Source organism: Saccostrea echinata, unplaced genomic scaffold (assembly GCF_033153115.1).
Source record: "Saccostrea echinata isolate AGI-Se365-2 ecotype Australia unplaced genomic scaffold, CSIRO_AGI_Sech_v1 ptg000036l, whole genome shotgun sequence".
NCBI classification, from domain to species: Eukaryota; Metazoa; Mollusca; class Bivalvia; order Ostreida; family Ostreidae; genus Saccostrea; species Saccostrea echinata.
In genome coordinates, this window is record NW_026889785.1 from 6,192,102 (window position 1) to 6,219,281 (window position 27,180).

The 27,180-nt window shown below is 33.4% G+C and overlaps 1 long non-coding RNA gene across 1 annotated transcript; it reads right to left on the reverse strand.

Annotated features, from left to right (window-relative positions):
- Nucleotides 1–4,121: 4,121 nt before the first annotated feature.
- LOC133199888 (uncharacterized) lies at nt 4,122–5,052 on the reverse strand. The gene is made up of 2 exons (XR_009722859.1): nt 4,998–5,052; nt 4,122–4,346 (listed from the first exon to the last, which is right to left on the reverse strand). It is a non-coding gene; the product is annotated as an uncharacterized LOC133199888 (long non-coding RNA).
- Nucleotides 5,053–27,180: the final 22,128 nt, after the last annotated feature.

Below are 27,180 nucleotides of genomic sequence, written 5' to 3' on the forward strand. Positions count from 1 at the left end.
AAATTTGGATGAAGTAGAGGAATAAGAATAAGAAAATCAACAGTAACAATACGTCTCCCTGGAAGGGGAGACATAATTCACATACCCCAATAAATAAAGTTTGGAACGCAATAAAAAAAATTAAAGGAAAAGGTCCTGACAAATATCAATATGTTAGTATTGGAAATCAAATTATTACTGATAAGAAAGAAATATCTAATGATATAGCTAATGCAATCTCTAAGAACAGTGCGACATTTAACTCCGGACACGACATTTGTCCGGACTTTCGCCAACCACTTTTCCAAAGATATGTGGAAACCATTTATGTCATCTGATGGGATTTTTTAAAACTTAACACATGAACCAAAATTTACACTTGATTATCTTCTAGGTAAAAAGATATTACACCTGAAACCAAGAAATCCCATGGGATAATGGTGGGATTTTTTCTCCTAACCAATATCCCACCATTATTCTGTGGGAGAAAAAGGTATTCTGTGGGATTTTTTCTCCCATAGAAGTTTGAAAATCCCATGAATGCTTTATAATGGGACAAAATCTCCCATATACTTGTATATAGAAGATAATCTCCCATCTCTTTATAAATGTGGGATTTATCCCATATTCATTACAAAATAGAACAAAATTCTCCCATGGGATAAAGAAACAACAGTTTTAAACCAAATAAAGAAACTATTGAACAGTTTAACTACTATTAATTATTTATTTTCATTTAAGTTATGTGTTTCCTAAACCATTTTTTTTTTAAATTTCTTAAAATTAACCAATTTTGGGGTAATGTTTAATTTTTTCAATGATTAAAGATCAAAAAATCAAAAGTGGTTTTATCTCTATAACTTTCAGTTTTTTTTTGTTTTTTTTTTAAGTAAAAAGGCAATTTCCCTTGTATGTAGATTACCTTCTTTTATTCCTTGTATGTAAATTTTGAATGGGAAAAATAAAAAATGCAATTAAGAAAGAACAAATCTTTTTTTGTTTATTTTCCTCCTAATCATTTAGGTTAATTTATTGCATAAGTGCCATTTGTCAAGCTTTACAACATGATCAGATCCATGCACGTTGTTAGATCTTTGCCTGTTTGCTGCACTAAACTGATAGGTTTCCAATTAAAAAATCACATGAAATTGGGTCGTATCAGTCACTCTGAGATTCTTAAGAGAGTTTTAAAACTTATTTAGATGCACAAACTGTAATAATTTACCTAATTTTTACTTTTAATTTTCTTTGTATGATCCTGATCATGCCTTGTTTTGTTCCAATGACAGCTGGAAATTATTTTACACATAACGAACCCGATCTGACAAATGAACAGAAAATAATGTTGAAAAAAATTCAGCCATCTTCATTATGCACATTTAATGGTAGTTTGCATTAAAAATATTTAACAACCTTTTCACTAATTTCAAAACTTTCTACTTACACCTTAGAAACATATCAAGAATTTTTGACAGTTCCTTGAACCCGTTCAAAAATAAACATGATGAAAGGGCATGGATCCAGAAATATTTGTGGTGGTACTCTACTCATTGTTTCATATCATCCAGTAGAAAACAAGTTTTCCTTAGTTCTGTTACTTCTTTAATAAAAGCACTCTGCTGATCGTTTACTTGTTATTTTTTGGTACATATAATAACCATGCACCATTGACATGTATTCAACTGATAATAGCCAAGTCACCTTAGGCCATTGCAAGTTTCTTCTTTGTTAAACGTCAGCATGCACCTTGTTTTGGACACCCCATAACACATAAAATAAGAGGTCCAGGCCACAGTTAGTTAATGCTCACTGTTAATACCCACGCGGATGCAAATATAGCAGAATGATATTGGGTACATGTATTAAACTTTTACCTCAGCAATCTACGTGTAATTTAAATAAGATGTTAGATCCGCATGCATACTCGCTAAACTGACTGTAGTGACTATGTGAGCGGATCTAACATCTAATTTTAACTAGATTGGTACTTAAGTGGCTTAAATTTATTCAACTTCTTTCAGGAAGATTTTCAATTTTCTTGTCATAAATGCATATTGTCAATTATTATGCTCCCTGTCAGTTTGTCTCTACATAACCCATACCCTACTATTCTTGCATAGTGTTCTAAGGATTTAAATAGCATAAGCATACTATGCCGAAATAGTGCACGACTTCATTTTCTGAAGAAAAACTGACTGCGCCCATGCCTGGAAGCGAACCCACGATCCCGAGATTGTCAGTCCGACGCGCTACCGATTACAACACAGACGCCGTTATAAATATCAATGTACTATAATATATATAAACTTAGTTTCAAATATTTTACACTTAAGTAGCTGCAGAACTGTAGCTCTCCGAAAAAATATATGTTGACAGACCAGAGAGCTACAGTGCCACCCATGGAAAAAAACTGTATATTTATTGCGCACAAAAAAGTGCGCTCGGTTCTAAATTAATTCTTCGAAATTCTTACCTCAATTGAAAAAAAAGCTACATTTCAAAAAAGTCCTTACTCCTCTGTAACTTTCGTAGTTTACACTTGTACTAAGTGCGTTGGACCGAATTCTCGTGAAGACCAAAATGGCAGTATAAATAGGCAAAATTTTCAATGATTTCAATTTCAGGGCCAGGAGGGCTGTTAAAAACAATTAAAAGGAATGTTTTATTGTGGAAACAGTGAAAGAATATGTTAGAAACACACGTTTAGTAATATTTTGAGATGACAGTTTTAAAAACACTGAGAAATAAATCGAGAAACAGCGCACAAAAAGTGCACAATAAATATACAGTTTTTTCTATGGGTGGCACTGTAGCTCTCCCGTCTGTAAATATATATTTTTTCAGAGAGCTACAGTTCTGCAGCTAACACTTAAGATGAAAAATAAACAAAATAATTCTTCTAAAATAGTTTCTTGCAATTGCCCCCTTCACTCAACTACTATTCTCTAAAACTATCTGTACAGTATACCTAAAGCTTGGAACGTTCAACATTAAAGAAAAAGATTATGATGCACATGTTGCACAAGGTGACGTTATAATAGGGAAGACAAATGTAAGAGGTGATGAAACATTGGGAATTGAGAAAATATTGCTGTTTTTATACAGTAACAACTGTCAGCATAATAATATTAAACAATAGAGTTGTATTTTGCATGCACTATTATGCCTATTATAGTAGTCAGGGTTTGACACATATTGCATTCGCCTCCGGCTTGTGCACCATGTCTCAAACCCTGACTACTTTTTAAGAATAGTGCATGCAAAATACAACACTATTATATAAATATGCACACTTCATGAGTTCCCTAGTTCATTGAATAAAGGTACACATATCTTCATTTTACATTTAAGGACATACGCAAGATACCTTACCTACTGATAATTTTTCAAGATATTCTAAATTTAAACTTATAATACATGTACCATAACCGTTCACGGTAGCTCAGTCGGTAGAGCGCTCGCTCCGTGATCGGGAGGTCGTGAGTTCGAATCTCGGCCGCGACAGACCTAAGTCGATAAAAAAAAATAGGTAGCAACTGTTCCTTCGTCATGCGCTCGGCACTTTGAAGTGAAAGTTGCGGGTCCTTCGGATGAGACCTTAAAAACCGAGGCCCCGTGTCACGGCAGGCGTTGGCACGATAAAGATCCCTCACTGCTCAATGGCCCTGAGTGCCGAGTAAAGGTCAAAATTTGAAGCCCTTCACCGGTATATGGTGACGTCTCTATATGAGTGAAAAATTCTTGAATGGGACGTAAAACAATATACAATCAATCAATCAATCATGTACCATATAACATATTTTTAGACAAAAAATCAGCATGCATTTCCAGGGATTTTGAAAAGATATTAAAGTTTGAAAAATTTTTGCATTATTCAAAGAAAAATGTACAAAAATTACAAAACATAAATTCCAGATTTTTTTTATCAAAATTGTTTTAGAAGAGATTTACAAATCCATATATAGACAATAAAAATATTGCACACAGGTCCTTCATTTAGTGGAACTCTTCAACTCCAGGGAAGAACCCAATAAAGTGCAAACTACGTTGTGTATGACCTTAAATGCCCGTTTATATAAGAGAAAAATAAATTAAAGAACTTGTTCTAATTAAAATTTAAAAAAAAAATCCTTATTTAAGCCTTTAAGTTTAATTTTTAATTAAGAAATTTGACAGATGAATAAAAAGAGTAATATACAATATAATACTTCTTAAATTAATTCTCTTGGTTCCATTCATTAGATATTCAATATTCGAGTCAACACTCTATACATGAATGAATTATCCAAAGTTTTGTCCTTAAAGTTTTCAATGGATCCACAGATCATGAGGTGATGTCTCCTTTTATGTGTATGTATCTGTGTACACTGAAAAAAAAGAAAGTCGCTGTGTGATGAAAAGGATAAACCAGAAGTCTCTGATGAGACTGTAGCTCTACTGGTCTATATGTATAACAAAGAAAAAGTAACACTTGGATTTGAAACTTTGCAACAGACAGCAATAAATAGAATTATGTATCTAAGTGTAGTCTACTTGTGTGCCACATTATATTGAAATCATACCAAAATTGTAGGTGGAGTAGCGTTTTAAAGGAATTTTACAGAAATTTCTATTTTTAGTAACCATGGCAGCACCGTTCATTGAAATGTACCTTAGTGCAGTCTACTTGTGTGCCAAGTTATATTGAAATCAGAATAAAACTGTAGGAGGAGTAGCGTTTTGAAAAATTACAGACAGATGGACAGCTAGACAGACAGACAACTAGACGCCATGGACAGACAGACAGATGGACAGCTAGACGGACGGACGAGGGACACCTTCCTATCCCATAAGCTCTTCTGGTCTCTGACCAGTAGAGCTAAAAAAATATCAAATTTGATTTTTTTTCAATGTTAAAGAAATAAAACTGCAAAATTAAATTGTAAATGGTTGGTTGCGTACTAATTATTCAAAGTAGTTTTTGTTGTATGGTTTGAAAAATTTTATTATTCATTCTCTCTATTTTCACAAAGAATTACCTTTGCATTTCTTGTATCTACAAGGGGGACAAATCTTCAAGTGGTACATGTACAATTATATGTCAGCTACTATACCTTCATTTTCTGTTAAAGAAAAAAATAGAATAAATCATACAATACCAAATACATGTATAATAACAAAGCATGGATTAAATTTTTCACTAAAATTAGAAAATGAATTGAATATCGATCACTCAAATTTCTCGATCCAGCCAAAATGACTGACACTAAAATTTACCCCTACAGAGGTCGAAGTATAAAAGTAATAAATTATTTTTATCTATCAATATACCATAAATGAAACTTTGTGCATGTTCTGCATACATTTACCGGTATCTGTATTATAGTAGTTTTATGCCCTTGAGAATTTTTCATGATGTCATGCCATAATATTTCCATGTCTGTTTTTTTTTTCTCTGTGGTAACTCTTTGAAAGTTAGCGGAGCTGATTTCTTGATAATTCTATCGGAATGTAAATTAGGCAGGTCGATAGGTCAGGAGCTAAGAAGGCCTAATATGCATGAAAATCTTGTGCGCACCTGTGACCTGTGTCTGACGCTAAGGAGGCTAAATATGCATGTAAATCTCGTGTGACTACCTTTGTGTTTGACGTCAGTGGGCGAGGACTATTGAAATTGGCATGTGAGTCCTTGTGTAATTTAAATCTGTGTCTACATTAACATTGCAGGTTATCCTGCAACATTCACGAGAATGCGGTCTTTATTTCTTAAACATCCAATATCCTATCAATTCTAATAAAAAATCATATTATTAGTAATAAAGCTAGAACTTTTTTTTATTTCATTTCCAATTAATAGAAAAAATATTTTTACAAATAAATATGTAAAATAAAAAAGTCCTAGCACTTTTGTCTTTTATAATTTACTTACACATAAGCATCTACATGATGTATATTTTTTCCCCTCAAAAGAACATGAACATAACTTAATAACGATATTCCTAAGTATGTATTCATGGTATAAAAAATGAGTTTAGCAGTATAAAGATTGATTTTTCACTCAAAGTTTTAAGACTGTTTTTCAGAGATTAAAAAAAAACATTGATTATATCAGTAATCATGTGGGTACATGTCCTATGCAAACTTCAGAGGATCAACCAATTTTCTAACAGAGAATTAGTAATTTGATATTTGGATACTTCCAAACAATATAAGTAAGAGTTCTGGGGATTATTATTTATGTCCATCCTGACATGTACTATAAGCACTGACCCCCCATATCTCAAAATTTATCTTGACAGCAAAAAAAAAAAATAAATAAATAAATAGTACTTGCAACACATGCAATGTTTGTTAATCCCTAGTACACTACAGTAGTAGGATACTTTTAACCATGTCTGAGAGAAGATAATTAATTTTCTAATCAGTAATGCTGATGACTGTGATCAAGATACTTATGAATTGTAACTTGCAAATTACAAATTTAGACATGACAGTATAATTTTTTAAGTACAATCATCAGCTAGTGTACACATTGAGAATATTCGAACGAACGAATACTACAACGTTGTCATTGAGGAAATTCGAACGAAAGAATAATATTCCGATGTGTATAATTTTCTGACGATTATTTACTTTGTTAACTTGTATAATGTACTACTGAAAACCCCATCGACTGCTAGCTCTTCAAACACTTTACAGTGACAGAAATTCATAAGATTGTTTCATCAGTTAACAAGGAATCAGGATGATCTATAGGCCTAGATCTTTAGACTTCAAAGAAAAAAAAAGAATCTATGAGCCATGTATTAACATGCATTAAATGAAATAAATAACAAATTCAATAATTCTAGATCTACTTACAAAAATAGAGCAGGTCTACCGTCTACGTCATTTTTGTTTACAAACATCATGTGGAAATTCCAATATCCTCATAATCTTGTCGCCGTTTTTTTTCTTTGGTTGGTATTGGGTAATTCTAGGAATATAATGCATCCTTCTGCACAGAATTTTTAAGAAGTGAATCCATAGATAGAATATTACTGCTTCTTTTTATTTATTGGTTTATCTTTTTTTAATTTAAACAATGCATAGTTCACGAGAAAACAAAGAAATGAAATAAATTATCAGGCCTATTTTTTTCAGATTTTTGTTGTTGTTGTTTTAAATACTGCCATGGGTAATAATGGTAATTAAATTGCCCAATACAAAAATATTAACATTTTATATAAATGGGACATCATCATGATCATTGAGAACATGATATGAAGGAGGAGGGGTAGTGGACGGGTGGGTAGTCTCTCTGTATCTCTAAAATAAAAATTAATGCTTCCCTTGAAAAGTCAAGAAAATTTTATTTGCATGGTCAGTGGGATATTCAGTACAAGTTTAAAAGTCCAGTCAGTACATAGCCTCAATAAAGCCCCTTCTTCTTATTTTAATTCACGACATTTTGATATATTGTTAACCTTCTATGATGTTCAAAATTGTATCATTCACCAACCATCCTTCATGTGATAATCAATAGTAACCTATAAATTTTTGTCACTTCAAATCCCATTTTTGTGAAACGTAGAATGAAAAATCAAAAGCTATACGAGCATTCATTTTACTTTCATAAACATGATTCAAGTTTATATTTTCGAATTTTTTGACAAACGTTTGTTTGTATCATCTGTCCTTAAGGGGGGGGGGGGGGGGATATGCAATTTTATATTTATTGTTTGCTATCAATTATGAACGATGTAAAATTGTTTGGATTTAATTTTTAAATTGAAAATGAAAAAAAAAATTATGACTTAATCCGAAGGTTTAGTAAAAGCATGGAGTTTGTTTTTCATGAATTTCTATTGTAGATTCATTTGTTAAATCGACTTGCTGTGTGTTAATATCCCTTGTGTATGTTTTGTTAGTTCTAAGCAAATTGTGACAGTTTTGCTACTTGGGGAAAACAAAAGACTCTTAAATGCCTCGAGGTATATACATACATGTATCATACCCTATCGAGATCTGAGGTGAAGATATTGGTTTCTTGGAAGTTAGCAAGGGGAGGGGGGTGGGGGGTAGGTTTAACAGCAGACTTAAGTTGCTTTATTAGTATTCAAACATTTACTGCAAGATTAAGAAAAACAGGTAATACTACAGAAGTTGATTATTTTTCTGTGAAATCAAACTCAGATGACAAATATCAAAAAAAAAAAAATCAGATTGAGCTTAACTTAGGATCGACACCCCCGTCCAAAAATATAGTCCCGTCCAAAGCTAAAGCGTTTAGAAGTCAACAGAGTCAATATCTCGAAGTGGGTCTTGTGACGCGTTTATGACTATGTCCTATTATTGCTTTTTATCGATAAAATAAAAATAAATCATTTATAAAATTATAGCTTTAACAGCTGTTTAACTCTAGCTTAAAGAATATCTATGTCCGATCTAGGACACTATAGCATAATACGATACTCTTTACAGAGTTATGTCCCTTTCTAGAATGTAAGTTATAGATTATAAATACTTATGGTCTTCACGTTTACGTGATTTATTTTTTTCATCTAAACAATAATAGCCAATGTAACTTTTATTTTAAGAAACTTTGGACGAAAAGGAATTTTTTTAAAGTTTAGTAGAAAAAAATGACAATTTATAGATCCTTGATTTAAATTATAGTTAATAATCAAAGCGGTCCCCTTAGAACTGTTGGTATATAAAGAAGATAATATGTCATTCTATCATATAATTCAATAATCTTGTTTTAATGTTATCCTGTAGATCACATTCTCATTTAAAAATATCTTTCGAGGAAGAGCAAACTGATTGAATCGTAAATAGAAGAAATGAAAAAAGTATATATATTTGATATTTGAAAGTTAATGATGTACCAAATGTAAATTCCGTGTGAAAAGTATACACATATACTTAACTTTCCTATCAATAATCTTGTATTCAAAGTGTACAAACAGTACGTTTCAGATACTAGATTCAGGACTTGTGAAATAAAACAAAGGGCTAATTGCAGCCATATGTCTGCCGATAAGGCCACTGTTGTTTAATTTCAAGTCTATTTCAGGTTTGTTTTTGTTTTTTATATACATGTATTGAAATCTTACGAGATTGTACAAACTTAGCACTGCACATCAACACCAAATACAGAGTAAGAGTGGAAAGCTAAAGATTCATACATTTTATCGTTATTCAGTAAAGCAAAAAATAAAATTAAAACAATTTTAAAAAATCAAGCAGAAGAAATGTTGCCCCCATATGCAGACGTCTCTTTTACGCTACGAATATTATGCAACAAAATTATAAAAGTTGTATGCTTCTATAAATTCTTCATCAGTTGAGCCCACTTCCTTACATGTACCCCACCCCATCTCAAAAGAGTACTGAAATTGCTTCCAAAGGCTTGATTGTATTTCAGTATCTTTGATTTGATTTGCTGAAAAATTTTCAAGAGATCTAGAGTAATTTATTGATTCTGGAAAATCTTATATAATGTTGTAAAAGAGTGATCAGATTGAAATCACTGAATGGATTCCGATTTCACACCTTTGAAAATATATTGTAAAATTTAGCCTGAAGGAATATTCTCACACCTTTTTTTTTCCAGAACTTCAATGTAAACAGTGATATACACATATATTCAACAATTCATCTCCACACCGACTGATGATGACTCGAGCCATTTCCTGTTTATTATCAATTTGTGTATATACTTTGTTTTGGAGTACCTACTCTAAAAATAATTTTAAAACATTTTCCAAGAAAAAACAACATTTTAAAGTGTTGATAAATGGACATACAAAAATATGTATAGTTATAGTTTTTTTTACTGCAAAACAATGAAGATGACAATGGCTAATAATTAGTAAATATAGTTAACCTTGTTAATTAAGTATAGGTAACAAAATGTTGGACTAATTATATTGTTAGTGCTATTATCACATGAAAACAGTTATTGGTATCTGTTTCAAAAAAAACATTCAAAATACATGTATTTGAATGTACACATGAGGCTTCATGGTTTGCTCATTCAAAGATCTGTTGCAACTCATTTTCATAATTAAAAAACCATCATTTATTCAACATTTTATTTTTTTCTTATTTAACAGATTAAAAATATATATTCATAAAATATACTTTTCTAACATTTCAATTTAATTTTACCAATTTATATATATGCATACATATAATATGACCTTTCCTATTACAATGCATTCAGTACTGTCTTTTATGGTGCAGATTACAATCACTTACAGAATTTAGACTCAATTTACCAGAAATTGTATTTTTCATTTCATAACTAATTGTTTGGGAAATTTAATGATAATAATCAGTGTATAAATTAAATGAAGAATATCTAACTGTGCCATATTTCATCGTAAGTTTATGTATGAAGAAAAACTATATAGGTATACATCTCAGCTCTTTGATTCATTCCTTGAAAAAATTATCAATATAATTACAATCCTTTAAATTTAAAAATGACCCAAAATTTAAAGTTATACTGATATAGAAAAGAGTAGAAATTCTGATATTGTAAAAATTAAGACTTCAATTTTCATAGGGAACATTTGCCATGTTAATTAAACTCACCTAATCATACTGGTGTGTTCTCTTAAATGGCTATATATAACTTTTTTTTATTTCTCAATGAAATTTTGCCAATTTGATATTATTTTGCTTGCAATAGCATGTACTTTCTAAATGTTAATTGATAAATTGTAAGAGGACTGAAATTTTCATAGGGAGAATCCATCATCATGGTATACTCCATCAATAGGAATTGGTGTGTTCACTTAATTAAATTACCATAACTTTTTGTAGTTTTCAATGAAATTTAGCCAGTTTGGAATAAATTTTTTTGTCATAGCATTCACTTAGTAAATCAAACCTAATAAATGAATTTGTGTATATTTTTTGAAACATTAAGAAAATGACCAATGGGAGACTTTTTTTCTACTCAAGACCAGGTTTTAAAATTTAAATAAATTATTTGAAAAGGGAGAGCTTTATCTGCCTTATAAATACAGTCATAATTACTATTCAAAAACAGAAATTAAGTTTTTAAAGTCAGATACCTGCATGCATATAACATATGAATTTATTTGACCCCTAAATTCATCTGTGAAACCTGAGTGGACTACAAGTTTTCTCCTTTTATTTCATACAAATTCACTTGGCTGAGTACTTTTATTTGATAACGCTCTCCGAGTGAAAACGCTACCATGTAAAATGATAAATTGTAAAAGGACTGAAATTTTCATAGGGAGAATCCATCATCATATTATACTCCGTCAATCGTACTGGTGTGTTCTCTTGAATGGCCATAACTTTTTTATTTCTCAATGAAATTTTGCCAATTTGATATTATTTTGCTTGCAATAGCATGTACTTTCTAAATGTCAATTGATAAATTGTAAGAGGACTGAAATTTTCATAGGGAGAATCCATCATCATGTCATATTACTCCGTTAATCGTACTAGTCTGGTGTGTTCTAATGAATGGCCATAACTTTTTATTTCTCAATGAAATTTTGCCAATTTGGAATTATTTTGCTTGCAATAGCATGTACTTTCTACATGTAAAGTGATAAATTGTAAGAGGACTAAAATTTTCATACGGAGAATCCATCATCATGTCATATATTACTCGGTAATCATACTAGTCTGGTGTGTTCTCTTGAATGGCCATAACTTTTTTATTTCTCAATGAAATTTTGCCAATTTGATATTATTTTGCTTGCAATAGCATGTACTTTCTAAATATAAAATGATAAATTGTAAAAGGACTGAAATTTTCACAGGGAGAATCCATCATCATATTATACTCTGTCAATCGTACTGGTGTGTTCTCTTGAATGGCCATAACTTTTTTATTTCTCAATGAAATTTTGCCAATTTGATATTATTTTGCTTGCAATAGAATGTACTTTCTAAATATAAAATGATAAATTGTAATAGGACTGAAATTTTCATAGGGAGAATCCATCATCATATTATACTCTGTCAATCGTACTGGTGTGTTCTCTTGAATGACCATAACTTTTTTATTTCTGAATGAAATTTTGCCAATTTGATATTATTTTGCTTGCAATAGCATGTACTTTCTAAAAGTCAATTGATAAATTGTAAGAGGACTGAAATTTTCATAGGGAGAATCCATCATCATATTATACTCTAGCTGTCAATCGTACTTAATTGTGTGTTCTCTTGAATGGCCATAACTTTTTTATTTCTCAATGAAATTTTGCCAATTTGGAATTATTTTGCTTGCAATAGCATGTACTTTTTACATGTAAAGTGATAAATTGTAAGAGGACTGAAATTTTTATAGGGAGAATCCATCATCATGTCATATTACTCGTTAATCGTACTAGTCTGATGTGTTCTCTTGAATGGCCATAACTTTTTTATTTCTCAATGAAATTTTGCCAATTTGATATTATTTTGCTTGCAATAGCATGTACTTTCTAAATATAAAATGATAAATTGTAAAAGGACTGAAATTTTCATAGGGAGAATCCATCATCATGTCATATTACTCGTTAATCGTACTAGTCTGATGTGTTCTCTTGAATGGCCATAACTTTTTTATTTCTCAATGAAATTTTGCCAATTTGATGTTATTTTGCTTGCAATAGAATGTACTTTCTAAATGTTAATTGATAAATTGTAAGAGGACTGAAATTTTCATAGGGAGAATCCATCATCATATTATACTCTGTCAATCGTACTGGTGTGTTCTCTTGAATGGCCATAACTTTTTTATTTCTCAATGAAATTTTGCCAATTTGGAATTATTTTGCTTGCAATAGCATGTACTTTCTACATGTAAAGTGATAAATTGTAAGAGGACTGAAATTTTCATAGGGAGAATCCATCATCATGTCATATTACTCGTTTATTGTACTAGTCTGGTGTGTTCTCTTGAATGGCCATAACTTTTTTATTTCTCAATGAAATTTTGCCAATTTGATATTATTTTGCTTGCAATAGCATGTACTTTCTAAATGTTAATTGATAAATTGTAAGAGGACTGAAATTTTCATAGGGAGAATCCATCATCATGGTATACTCCATCAATAGGAATTGGTGTGTTCACTTAATTAAATTACCATAACTTTTTGTAGTTTTCAATGAAATTTAGCCAGTTTGGAATAAATTTTTTTGTCATAGCATTCACTTAGTAAATCAAACCTAATAAATGAATTTGTGTATATTTTTTGAAACATTAAGAAAATGACCAATGGGAGACTTTTTTTCTACTCAAGACCAGGTTTTAAAATTTAAATAAATTATTTGAAAAGGGAGAGCTTTATCTGCCTTATAAATACAGTCATAATTACTATTCAAAAACAGAAATTAAGTTTTTAAAGTCAGATACCTGCATGCATATAACATATGAATTTATTTGACCCCTAAATTCATCTGTGAAACCTGAGTGGACTACAAGTTTTCTCCTTTTATTTCATACAAATTCACTTGGCTGAGTACTTTTATTTGATAACGCTCTCCGAGTGAAAACGCTACCATGATTAAAAATAATTCAACATTCATTTAAAGTAGAAAAATATAGTCGTTATAGAACACATTGAATACTTTATTTAGAATGAAACGAAACGCCCGGAGTGAATCCACATAGTCGAGACGAATCCACCGATCAAGATCTCCACTGCGCTTTGTATTCGTAGTGAAATTACACATTCTGTAAATGCATTGTTGCAACTGTGATGCAAGAACAGGGAAAGATGCAGTCTGCTGAAAGGATTAATTCACGTACTTTTAAATCAATTTAGTCTCATTTATATTCATTTTATTGAGATATTGGTTTAATACGTAATGCTTGAATTAGCATACAATCACCTCAGCGCAATTAATAAGTCAAAAAGAAAGGTGCTTTAGTTCAGTTCAGTTATGGAATTCCCTCCTATGTATAAGGAGCACCCGAGAAGGTGGTTTCATAAAATACATTTAAAGGTCGGAAGTATTTCAGCACTTATAATTATAACCCATTACAAACCTATTTCAATGATATTTACAAAAATATTTTAGTTACCATTCATTATGAAATCATTTCAAGATAGATCCATGCAGAAGTCTATTTAAGGTTTATGATAAACACTGATAAAAGTAAAGAATAACAATTTTATATCTAGACCACAGCATGTATATAATATGACAGTAAAGTTTTTTTTATAGTGATATAAAGCTAGAGTAGAAATATTAAAGTAATGATTTTAAAATGTTAAGTTTGCAATGAATTATATGGCAAAAAGCTTTCAAAAATAATTTTGACCCTTGACTGTATTAGATTAAAAGAAGATGGACTGTTTTTCCCTGTACATTAAAGAGATAAAAACAATTTCCATTCTCCTGTAGGATAAAATATTCTATAAATCATTTTGATAGAGACCTTTTAATCCTATTAGTGACAATTATAGAACTTTTTGTCCCATTTCACAAATTATGGGATAAAAAATCCCATGTAAGGTTAAAAATGGGAGTTTTGCTTCTATAGGAGAAAAAATTCCACAGAACTCATTTTTCTCCCACAGAATAATGGTGGGATATTGGTTAGGAGAGAAAATCCCACCATAATCCCATGGGATTTCTTGATTGCAGGTGTAATATCTTTTAATCTAGAAGATATTCAGGTGTAAAGGTTAGTCCATGTTGTGCGGTTAAAAAAATCCCACCAGATGACATAAATGGTTTCCATGTATCTTTGGAAAAGTGGTTGGCGAAAGTCCGGACAAATGTCGTGTCCGGAGTTAAATGTCGCACTGTTTAAGAATTCTTCGTCAAACAACATGAGTCCTAGTTTTATTACATACAAAAATACTCAAAAGTTTTCGAGATGTAAGCAATCGGTCGTTCGCTTGCATTCTCATACTTGTGTGACAATTAATACACTTCCTATTCCGTAAGGGGAGGTATCACACGCAAGACATAGCTCCAATTCGGGGTCATAATGCGCAAGTGCGGTATCGGATGTTATAAGCGTTTTCGCTTTTTCGAATGCTTTCTGTTGATTTTCTTTCCAAGACCACTTTCGTCCTTTTTCCAACAGTTCATGCAATGGTTTTAATTCGCTTGCTGGATTTAGTAAGAATCTGTTGTAGTAATTTAATAGACCAAGACATGATCAAAGTTGCGTGAGATTTTCAGGAGCTGGCGTTCTTAATACTGCGTCAGTTTTGTCTTTAGTTTTCCAGATTCCCTCTTTTGTGACCTTATGTCCACAGTACTTAACACTGTCTTTAAAAAATTGACAATCATGTCGTTCAAGATACAGTGAACTCCTGGTATTCCTGGAGAACCTGGTCCATGGTTCTTTGCCAAATTGATGGCGCTGATGCTACTCCATACAACAATTTGTTGTAGCGATAGAGTCCTTTATGAGTGTTGATAGTGAGGTAAGTTTTTGACTTTTCCTCCATTTCCATGTGTAGATAAGCCTGTTTCATGTCAATTTTAGAGAAATGTTCTCCATGAGACAATGACGCAAAGATGTCCTCAATTTTTGGTATGGTATACTGATCTACATTCAGCTTAGGGTTGATTGTAACTTTGAAATCTACGCATATCCTAACTTTTCCATTCCATTTTTCTTAGGATCCGCGACAATCGGAGCTGCCCATTCACTTGTCTTCACTTTCTCCAGAATTCCCATGTTTTCAAGATTTTCTAGTTCTTGTTCAATTTTTGGTTTCATCGCGTACGGAACTGGTCGTGCTTTATAGAAGATTGGCTTCGCATTTTCGTTGAAATGTAGGTTTGCTTTAATTCCTTCAACTCTACAAATTCCATATGAATACACTGAGCTATACTTTTGTAATATAGCTTGCACTTCATTTTTGCTTTCACTTTTCACACTCATAACACTTTTGACATTTTATTTGTTTCAGCCATGACCTTCCAAATAAGGTTGTTGTTCCATTTTTCACCACGTAGAGTTCACAAGCGACTCTTTGTCCATTGTGTTCGGCTTTTACATCTAGAACTTTTTCTCCTGAGTAAGTACGGAGTTTGATATTGCTCGGTTTCAATAGCTGCTCTCCGAATATTTCTCGGAACTTCTCCTCTGATATCACAGATACGTCTGATCCGGTATCTAATTCCATTTGAATATCTATTTACTCTGACATCTAAGAGTAACGGACGATCATCAGATTTTGTGACAGAATTTATGCTTAATTTTTCTATCCCGCATGAGGAATCGCTGTCATCATTAGTCTGGTCAACATTCCTTACATACTTCTTCTGTTGAAATGCTTTAAATTTCTGTTTGCCTTTTGTCAGACAGGCTCGTTTGATTTGGCCTTTCTTGTTGCATCCTTGAAGTAACAATCGGCTGATGCATGATTTTTGCCATCGCATCGGGTGGATTTGCTAGGCTGTTGTGTGATGGTCTTTTGCGTGTAATTTCGTTGATGGTTAAGTCTGTTGACATTTACTTGCTTGTCTCTAAGTTCTTGCGCGTCCTTTGATGCAGTTTCCATGGCCACAGATATTTTAATGACTTTCTGCAGTGTGAGCGTTGTCTTGGACAACAGCTGTCTCTGAATTTGTTCATTGTTTAGTCTGCACACTATTCTGTCGCGAAGGGTGTCGTTTAAATTATCTCCGAATTCACAATGCTTAGCCAATTTCCGAAGTTTTGCTACGTATTCATTTACTGATTCGCCGTCCATTTGTTGTCGTCGATTGAACCTGTACCTCTCTGCAATTACAGATGGTTTGGGGGATATATGGTCCTTCAACAATTAAACAATGTTCTGAAAATGTCAGCAGGTTTTTCCGGACTAGTGAGATCACGTAATAAAGAATAAGTTTTTCTCCAGTCAAGCCTTAGAGCGCTGGTACTTTCATGCTATTTTCTACTTTGTTCGCCTTGAAATACTGTTCAAGTCTTTCAACATATGAAGTCCAAGTTTTAATGCTGTCATCGAAGGAGTCAATTTTTCCAATGTAACCTGCCATTTCGGTAATGATGTCTGTAACTGTTAATCACAGAAACTTTGCAGTATCCTTTGACACGAAAATTTCCAAGGAAATTATCAGCAATATGTAAAACATCCTCGACGCCAATTTGTTGTGTATGATAAATACAAACACGTCTGTCCACTATGGCTACATTTTATTACTGATATACATTAACATTCATTAAGCTACAACTCTAGAAATTCACAGACTATCAAATAACAAGTTCTGCTGTGCCAGCGATTTCAATATAAACAATTTAAGGTTAACCCATTAGCGACTGTCAGAATCAATTACTGTTCTAAACATTGTTTTATTTATGTTAGAGATGGAAATGTGAACTTTAGAATATAGAAGTTAAGATCAATGAAGATATAATGAAAATTGTACAAATGCACTACATGTAATTAAAGTTATTTTAAATTTAAGGGGGGGGGGGGCGGCAGAAAGAAATTCCCTTCTTAAACTCCATCGCTCTCTTGTAAGATCTAAATTAGACTATGGTTGTATTGTGTATGGATATGCAAGGACTTCTTATTGTAAAGCTTTTCTCGGTGACTGGTATAGTGGCACTTCTTACATCGGATGGAAAGGATCCATGCCAGGCCTCGTTTTTCCTCCCCATCATGATTACAGTCCAGTGAACCGTCACAGTCTCGAAACTTATGTGAGTGTTCTATAAATGCATGGTTCCACAATTTAGCAGTCTTTTCTTTGTATAATTTTGGATTCGGGTCATCTGACACAACTTCTATGTAGGAATCTACAGGTTGGACTTCACTTGGCCCGGGTCGCAAAATCTTCACCACACTGCTTCGGCTCTTGGCATCTGAAACTGCAAACATTCCATTTTTTGTGGCCTTACAATGTCCTGAAACTCTTCTTTACCTAGTCTTCTCATGGGAACTAGAAATTGGACTGGGCTGGTGGTCCCTACCCAGATAGCAAGCTAACATTGGCCCAACGTTGGGCCAACGTAATCAGTTACATTGGGCCAATGTTGGCAAATGACATTGGCCCAACGTAAGTTTGCTCATCGGCCCAATGTTGGCCCAATATATTGGGCCAACGTTAGCCCAATGTAATGCGAGTTTTCTCCTGATGTTGGCCCAACATTGAATCAACGTTGGTCCCGTGTGTGTGATATTGGGCCATCGTTGGGCCAACATTATAAACATGCCAGTTTTGTGTGCATTTTCAGATATTGGCCCAACGTTGAATCAACATTGGCCCAATGTGTGTGATATTGGACCAACGTTGGCCCAATGTCATAAACAGGTTGGCTTAATGTTGGCTGCATTTCCCTCTGATATTGGCCAGACATTGTATTAACATTGGATCAATGTGTGTATACATTGGGCCAATGTTGGTCCAATGTTGCCAAACATTATAAACACATTTTGCTTTTTTTTACCCATTTATACTATACAGAAGTGTATTCAAATTTTAAAAATGATTTCAATTTGTTGATGAACTAATCACATAATCCTCCTTCAATTACAAAATGAAATAAATTTACAGGTTTGTCCACTGTTAGGTCTCAATAGAGATAGCTATTTTTTTTCTAAATCTGCTTGAAAAATAGTTGTGAAATAAATGATATTGCACCAGAGACAACAGCTTATTAAAGCTCTGCAAAAATACCAAAACAGAATTTAAAAAAAATTGATAAATTTAATGCATGTCTATAATCAGTTTTATGAAAATATAGATTCAAAAAGTTAATAAATTCAAATGTAGACAAGTCTACTTAAATTTGTTCATTTAATGTATATGATAATGGACTTCAAATCTTCCATCAGTCACTGTCCTCAGTTGTATTCATGGAGCTTTGGTTTCTTTCCTTTTCTTTTTTCTTTTCCTCTCTTTCTTTTCTCCCTCCTTCACGGTCACACGCATATCGAAACCACTCTTTTATACAGTTGTTAATCTCACTGTGTGTTGAATCCGCACATAAGCGGTTGGCTCGCACAGCTCCTTTCAAAAAAAATTATCCCGAATTAATCTCAAGTTAAAAAAAGATGCTGAGATCTTAAAGGAAAGGTGTAATCATCAGTTTTTATTTGTGCTGGTAATATATTTTATTGGCCATATTTTATTTTTTGTAAATTTAAAGATTCAATTTCTTAACTTACTTGTTAAAACATCCTTGATTTTCAACTTTGAAAAGGCCAGCTTTCCTCCTTTGCCCATCCAGTTTATTTCCCTTGCCACCTTGTTGGCAAACATGAAGGCAAGCAATCTCCTGACTGTTTTTTTCATGTTCTCTCCACCAATGGGCATGAGAACTTTAACCTAAAGTAAATCATTCTTTCATTTCATTGATAAAACAAATTATATCCATCATAACAGATTGAGACTAAAATTATTTGATACAGTAGATGGAATAACAAAATCTTAAGTCTACCAGATTGAACACAATTTGTGATATAACTAGAGTTGTCAATCCTTTGAGTATAACTTTTTAAGATATATTTACCATGTTTTTTGTCACTTCCTCATCTTTGAGTTTATTCTCGCACTTCCAAACATCTTCCTGAGATTGGATAGGAAACAGTTTTGCTATTTCTCCATCCGTCTCCATTAAGTCCTCAGTCACATTGTTGACTGTGTCAACTTTTCTGAGTAAAGCGTTTAAAAGCTTTGTGTTGTGGTTCACTTGGACTTTTACCTCTTCCATTAACATCAAAACTTTCCTCTCGAAACCCGCATATTCAATAAATTGTATATTATACAGTCGTGCAGAATTATTCAAATGAATAACTAAATTCTTTTTTCTAGTCTTAAATTCCTCGATTAAGGAGAGACTTTCATTTATTGCTTTTTATCCCCTCGCGCAACTAGTTGCGGAGGGGATATAGCATCGCTACTGTGCGTATGTGTGTGTGTTAGTGTGTCCGTTACACCTTGTGGGCAAGATTTAAAGAGAATGTTTGCACTATCATCTCTCAGTCTTCACATACTTAAGTGGCATTGTAAAAGGACGAACCCTATTCATTTTCAAGTTAATCGGTGATATAGTTCTTAAAATATCGCATTTTTACTACCTTCAAACCCAGCAATTTTATGTACGAGTTGACAATACTCACTTCCGGTAAATTTAACAATTACAGGTTAAAATTCGGGTCGTTTCGATAGAGCCGCTTCGGTAAGTTCTACTTTGTATTCGCGTATTGTCATATTATTGCGTATCTTGAGAAAGTTTGTAATAATTAAAAGTGTCATCTCTGTCACTGAGTAACTGAAATAATTTGATGAACGTCGCAGTTTCAGTACCAAATCACCACACGTGTGTGTTTACAATAGGGGCCTGTGGAATTTAATCTTGAGGCGCACATAATTCTTGAAAGCTATAAATGTAAAGTTTCACAAATTTCATTGACATCTCAACACCGGTATATTATCATTTTTTCACTACAAAAAAATATTACTTCCGTGCGTATTTTCAGATTTGATGTATATTGCATGCTACTGTGAGGTTTACTCAGGTAGGTAAATTAATGAAATTTATAGCATACGAGATATGTTTCTGCTAGGAATAAGGGAAACTGCCCAATCACGTATGCTTGTTATGACCCCCCCCTCCCCCCCGATGATATCCACATTGACTTTTGTTAAAATTTAATTAGTGTTGCAATACATTTTAACTTCTTTACCTTATTTTAAATTTTATATAGCAATACTGGGTACCCTTGATTACTAGGCCTAAATGATTGCATCTTGTTTTACGTCCTTCTTGAGAATTTTTCTCTCGTATGGAGACATTGCCATTACCGTTGAAGTTCCTGGCGCGAGGGGATGCTCCGCTTAGCGGTGCTCTTGTTCATGTATCATTTGTATATTTGACTTAAATAGCAAAATAACATGTAATAAATTTAAATTTATTATTTATCATTAAATTTTAGTTTTAATTTTGTTTAGAAAATCACATGAACTAATAGAATTTTGTCATATACTTCATACTTACTTCCAACAGTGGTTCTTTCTGCAGTTCTGTCAAATAGAGTTGGTAGAGCAGGAGAAGATGTTTGGAAATTCGTTGCTGCGTGGCTAGTTCTAGATGGTGTTTGGGGGGGAAGTGAGGGTTGAAGAAACCAGCCTGCGTGGTGTAGATTTTCTTGGGGTCTTTCGATGTTGAGTAATGACTTCATCATCAAACAGTGTAGGCGATGATGTAGGCGTAGATAGCGGAACAGGGGGGCTTATGATTGGAGCAGGAGGTGGACTTTTTGCAGGTCTTTTGTGTGGCAGTGTTTTTCGTGGAGATCTTCTTGGTTTTGCAGCTTCATCATCATCAAGTTCATCTGATTCAGAGTCTCTTTCGTAGCGTGGATTGGGTCTTTTAAATATTAAAATAAATATCAGCAAATGCAAGTGCAAATTTTATGATCATTTTCAGTCAAGCCTATACATACATACATGCATATAAATGTGTATTCTTCAGATCAAAAACAGAGGTAAGACACTAATAGTAACACTTACCTTTTCTTTCGCCTGCTGATATCTTCATCCTCAGTTTCTGTCTGGAGATCTGAGGTCAATTCTGCAAGAGCAAGTTTTTTTTTCTGGATTGGTTGTAGTCACCTTGAAATAAAAAAAAATGAATCAAAAATTACATTGCTGGAAATTAAATTAGAAGTACATTTGCTTTATGACATTTTTACATAAAATTTTTATTCATCGAAAAAATTTTCTAAAGTCAATTTAATGAAAGTGATTATAATTTATTACCTGTGTACATGACTCTTATGGAAAGCGCCCTGAATTCATTTGATGGGGCCACAGCATTTTTAACAGCAAGGTTCAGCTTCTGGCCTTTAAACCTACTGGGCCAAAGACATTTCTTTCCTTCTTCTATCAACCAGTTGCTTGGAACTACTTCCACAGCATTATCCTCCAGAAATTCAACCACTGCATATACAGTTTTCGACCTTCAATAATTTGTTAATAAAATTTTAGAATGAAAAAATATATCCTCAGGCTTGTAAATCACATTCTAATATGGCTGCATATGAGAGATTTTCATAAACGTAACATGCATAATATGCATGTAAACACTGTACATGAATCTATATGCATCAGAGTTATATCTAGATTATACATATATGTCTATGCTTTACACTAATAGCAAGTACACAAGGACACAAGTATCAACTGTGCTAATGTACTCTTATAAATGACAAAACTGTTTACCAGGCTAATATTTTAACACCTTTACCACACAGAATCGGTAAATGGTAATGCAACTTGCTTATCTCTATATGGAAGAAGGACACATTTAGCTTCTATGGCTGATAATTTAGCTGACATTACATCATTTTGTAAATCATCTACAACAACTATTCCCAATAAGCTTGATTGCAGGGGTGATGTGAAGAAATTTCTAAAATTTTGAAAGGGTTTGTACACAATGTACACCTCATCATCATCTAGAATAATGTTTTTCACTAGACAAATGGCACCACCAATCCTAACACAACTATCTTTTTTGTTCAGTTTTAACACAAAGTTCTCCGTTTTAACCACGTGATATTGAGTGCCTGCTAGGAGATTATCTGGTACTGGGCCACTTCTGTGTTGCTTCTTTAAAATAGGATATACAGATCCAACTTTCTCCACGTTATTTTGCTCGGACAGCCTGCGAATAACCTGTGAAAGAGGAAAACATGGTTTCCGCACCATACGCTTCAATTTACAGAGAAAGTTTTAAAAGGGAAAGGAAGAAATATTGTCAAGGCTACCATACTTTTCAGCATCCTCAGATAGGTGAGTAAGTCCATGAACATTGTAGACTGCATTTTCTTCTCCATAAATTTGACAAAAGTGATTGACAAAACCGACTTAAACATCATGGGCATATTGGTTGTACATGCCACTTAATGTGTTATTAAGAAGAATGTGAATCCCAACAAACAGAAGCAAAAAGTTCTCATAGATATTAGGATGAACTACATCTAGGATCACCAGTGGTCCTGTATAGAGCAAGAATTACCTAAATTCTGTGGCCTTCCATCTGTCTATCTCAGATAATGACCTAGGTCGCCTGGCAAAATCTGAAGGGACACAATTCTTCAATAACAACAAATTGCTTGAAATTTGTTGAACACTATGAGCATCTAAGCGACATTTCAGGGGACCTTTAACCCAAAGAAGTAAGAGACGTTTCATAACTCCTAAGCACACAAGATGCATGTAGTCAATGGGTATTTGTGAAACCATTCCTATATTGACACAAGATAATGGTGAAACAGCCTTATGATGATCTTCATCTGCCATACTTACAAAGCTTGCATCAGTTCGGAGGGGGGCATTTGTTTCTGGAAATGTCATTTTCCCTTTCCATTCTCCTTCTTGTGTACATTTATCACAGCCATGATATCCAGAATATGATTTCACACACTTTACAAAAGCACGAGCTGGAGCATCACAAATAACAGAGTGTATGTCAATATAAACAACCTTTTCACCAATGTTCAAACCATTCATATTAAATTCCCTGTATTCATTAAGAAATTCTCCTAAAAACTCTTCCAAGTTATTTGGTTTGCTTGTACCAGAGAAAATATCAATAATGAAAGGTTTCTTGTGTTCGGTGTTGACAAATCTACCTAATATAGGCCAAAACTGGTGCTGTGTACTCTTAAAAAGAGGAAGACCATCAATATTGATCTGGAGACCATCAATATTGATCTGGAGATGCAAGCGAAATCCATCATTGAGTGACTCAATACTGGTGCTCAATTGATCAAAAACATATCTTGAAATGCCAAAGTAGTATTACTGTCCACCACATTTGTTTTCTATGTCATACTGAGTTTCTGTGCGCAATAGCGTTCTAGGATCTTTAGGGAGATCTGGGTGTGATACTCTCAGTATGTTCAAAAGATCAATGAGAGCTAGGATTGTAATACTATGCAATACTGCCCATTCTTTGATCCTATCACGTAAACTAATTGTCTCCCCCTCAGATTCTGATGTATCCGAAGCATTAAAAAGATAATGTGAATCGTAATCATTTGAAACACGCTCACAATCTTCTTCTAAACTAACTTCACCATGAGAGACATTTACGTTGGAAACATTTTGGTCAGTTGTTAAAGCGTTCATGTCAGACTCTGGTTCTACAATTTCCCTAGTTTGTTTGCAATGCTCAGTAGAATCTAAAGTGTTTTCTTGCAAACTTTCTACATGCTTAGAAACATTAGAATGGACTTTACGCCTTCTTGTCCAATACGAAGAGTATTCCGCCATGCCTCTCGTTTATGTGATTTACAAGCTAAGTTTACGTCCTTTAATCAGCCAAAAAGAAAATTAGTTTATGCTAGGCTAAGATTATATGCAGTGGTGTATGGTCTCATAGAGTCTTTAGCTTTCATGCATACCTACAATAAGTAAAATCGATCTTACCATGCGTACAGTTTGAGTTTACTTTATAATTTTTTCCGTTTCAGCCATGCTGAAGTCATGTGACCAATAGTCACATGACTTCAACATGACATCTCTCACTAGAGGGCGCAGCAACGCAAGCTTAATATTGCGCGGACTTCATTGAAATTAAGTGTTTTTTTTTTTTAAATTATACATAATACGAGTTTTGATAGATATTTCACCAGACTTTGTGTTATTGCAAGGAAGAGTGCCTAGTATAATATTTAATGCAAGCAAACTAAACAATAGCAAATTCTAATTAATATACTCATGTACCGACGTTTTGCAAAGCGCGATATCGGGCTTAATTAACTGATTCACTTTAACTGTTAAAAATAAAATATATGAAAGAATAAATAAACTATTAAATATATTCAGTCACAAATGCCCTTCAATTATAAGATCAAAAAAGGAAGTGAGACAAATCGAGCGGCTCTACAGCAACCACACGCTGAGAATAAATTCTAAGAAAACTTGTAGAAAACACCAGTTCACGTTGAAAAATTTTAATTTATAAATTACACGATAAAGGACATGCAAAAGGTTTATAATTTAATGCAAATTATTTATAAAAGGAAACAAAAACAAGACTGTACAGTAAGATCTCCTGAATTTTTCAATGATTCTGCTTTTAAATCTGAAATAACTGCATATGCATGAGTGGTACTTACATTTCTGCACATATACGTATGCCTGGACGTATTTCTGTAAAACTGAATTCACAATAAAACTGATTCCTCAGAAAAAAACTTTCCTTTTTCAGCTGCTTTGTTTTACGTTGTTCTCTACTAAAATTCCGAGATAAGAATGCTGGACGCGTAAAATAGATGCAGGATTGACCATCCCGACGTATCAGATATCCCTATAACCATAGAAACTGGCCAGTCTCACGCTGTTGAAAAACCTGCCCTAATTGCTTGGTCAGTAAATGTGCTCTTATCTGAGAATCTGCTTCCTAAATCCAACACTTTAGAACAATTATGTAATCTTAAGTATTTACAAGGGTTATAGCTTTAATATATTTCTTTAATTTTACTCTTTTGATATGCCAGTTTTAATTTTATTTCTGCGTAAATGAAAATTGAATAGAAATTGAATTTTTAATATTTTCTAAAAAAAATAAAAAATAAAAATAAAAACTTATACCAATTATACATTTACAAAATTATATAAATATATAAAATCAATTTTACACTCTAATTAATTTTAAGTTTATAAATTAAGCATCCTCTTCTTCAAAACATGCTGTCCATGTATTAATTTGTGTGTACGTTTTTCATTAATATAGATTTTACAATCCTTCTTTTGTAGCCAAATATTTTTTTTTTTGTAATTTTCCGTGACATTTGTGACATCAACCCAACCTTTGGGTCCTTAATTAAACACACTTTTATCAAGCTGGTCCGACGTTGGGCCCACATTCTATATCTGACCAATTTTGGCATTAGGGAATGAATGGGATTTGTTGACATTGGCCCTATGTTGGGCCAACATTGTCCTGTCAACAAACTCCGGCAATTTACAACATTGGCCCAATGTTGGCCAGGTGTTATACTCCCAACTAACCTCGGTATCAGAGCTATGAAAGTGATACAGTATATTGACATTGGCCCGATGTTGGGCCAACATTGGGTTGACAACAAACGTCAGTAATAAATTGGTTGCATTTTTACAATATTGGCCCAATGTTGGGCCAATGTTGTATTCCCAACCGACCTTGGTAGCATACTAGGAAAGTGATATGTTGACATGGGCCCGATGTTGGGCCAACATTGTGTTGACAACTAATTCTGGTATTTAATGAGTCACAATTTTACAACGTTGGCCCAATGTTGTATCCCCGACTAATCTTGGTACCAGAGTATGAATGTGACATGTTGACATTGGTCCAATGTTGGGACAACGTTGTTTAGCCAACGCCAACCATCTGCCAACGGTCCAACCATTTGCCAACGTTGGGCCAACGTAGTCATGCTATCTGGGTATATTCTTCCGGGCTTTGTTGTGAGGAATACTCCCTTTTTTTGTATTGATGTCGATGCAACCATTTTGGTATTTTTTTGGCATGATTATTATTTAAATGTACACTTGTAGACACAGGGACTTGAGACAATCTTAGCAAAATCGGGTATATAGTATAACAGGGAAGAAGGGACCTAACGACCTTCCATTACTTCCTCGGTGCCTCGCTTCAAACTCTAAAAACTGCAATTTATATTCAAAAAACCCATGAAAAAGTTTCGCCAGTCGAAAGGCAGAATGTTGTCCTTTATTGTAAAATTGATCATTTACCTTACTTCATTAAATTTTAGAAAAAAAAAAATATTCCAACTTCCAGGAATTAGGTCGCCGTCGTTAACCCTACTCCATTTTTTCCATGCAATTTTCCTGCATTACCTTCATTTTTCCGCACTTGCCATCTGTTGTACTCTTAGAGCACCGTTTAAAAAATATAACAGCTTTTGGTCATTCTCACCTTATTTGAGGGACCGTTGATCTTTCGTCTCGAGAGATCAGCTCCATTTTCACCTTCGATTAGCCTCAGAGTTCAATCGGGTCAGCCATATTTGATTCCTTAAACAACTAGTAATATTATCCAATCATCTTTCACCCTTTAAACTTTAGTAATTCAGTGCGGATTTCATTCAATATGGTTGACCCGATTGAACCCAAAGGCTAATCGGAAAAAATGGAGCTGATCTCTCGAGACGGACGATCAACGGTCCCTCAAATATTGTGAGAATGACCAAAAGCATTTATATTTTTAAACGTAGCTCTAAGATAGAATGCAACAGATGACAAGTGCGGAAAAATTAAGGT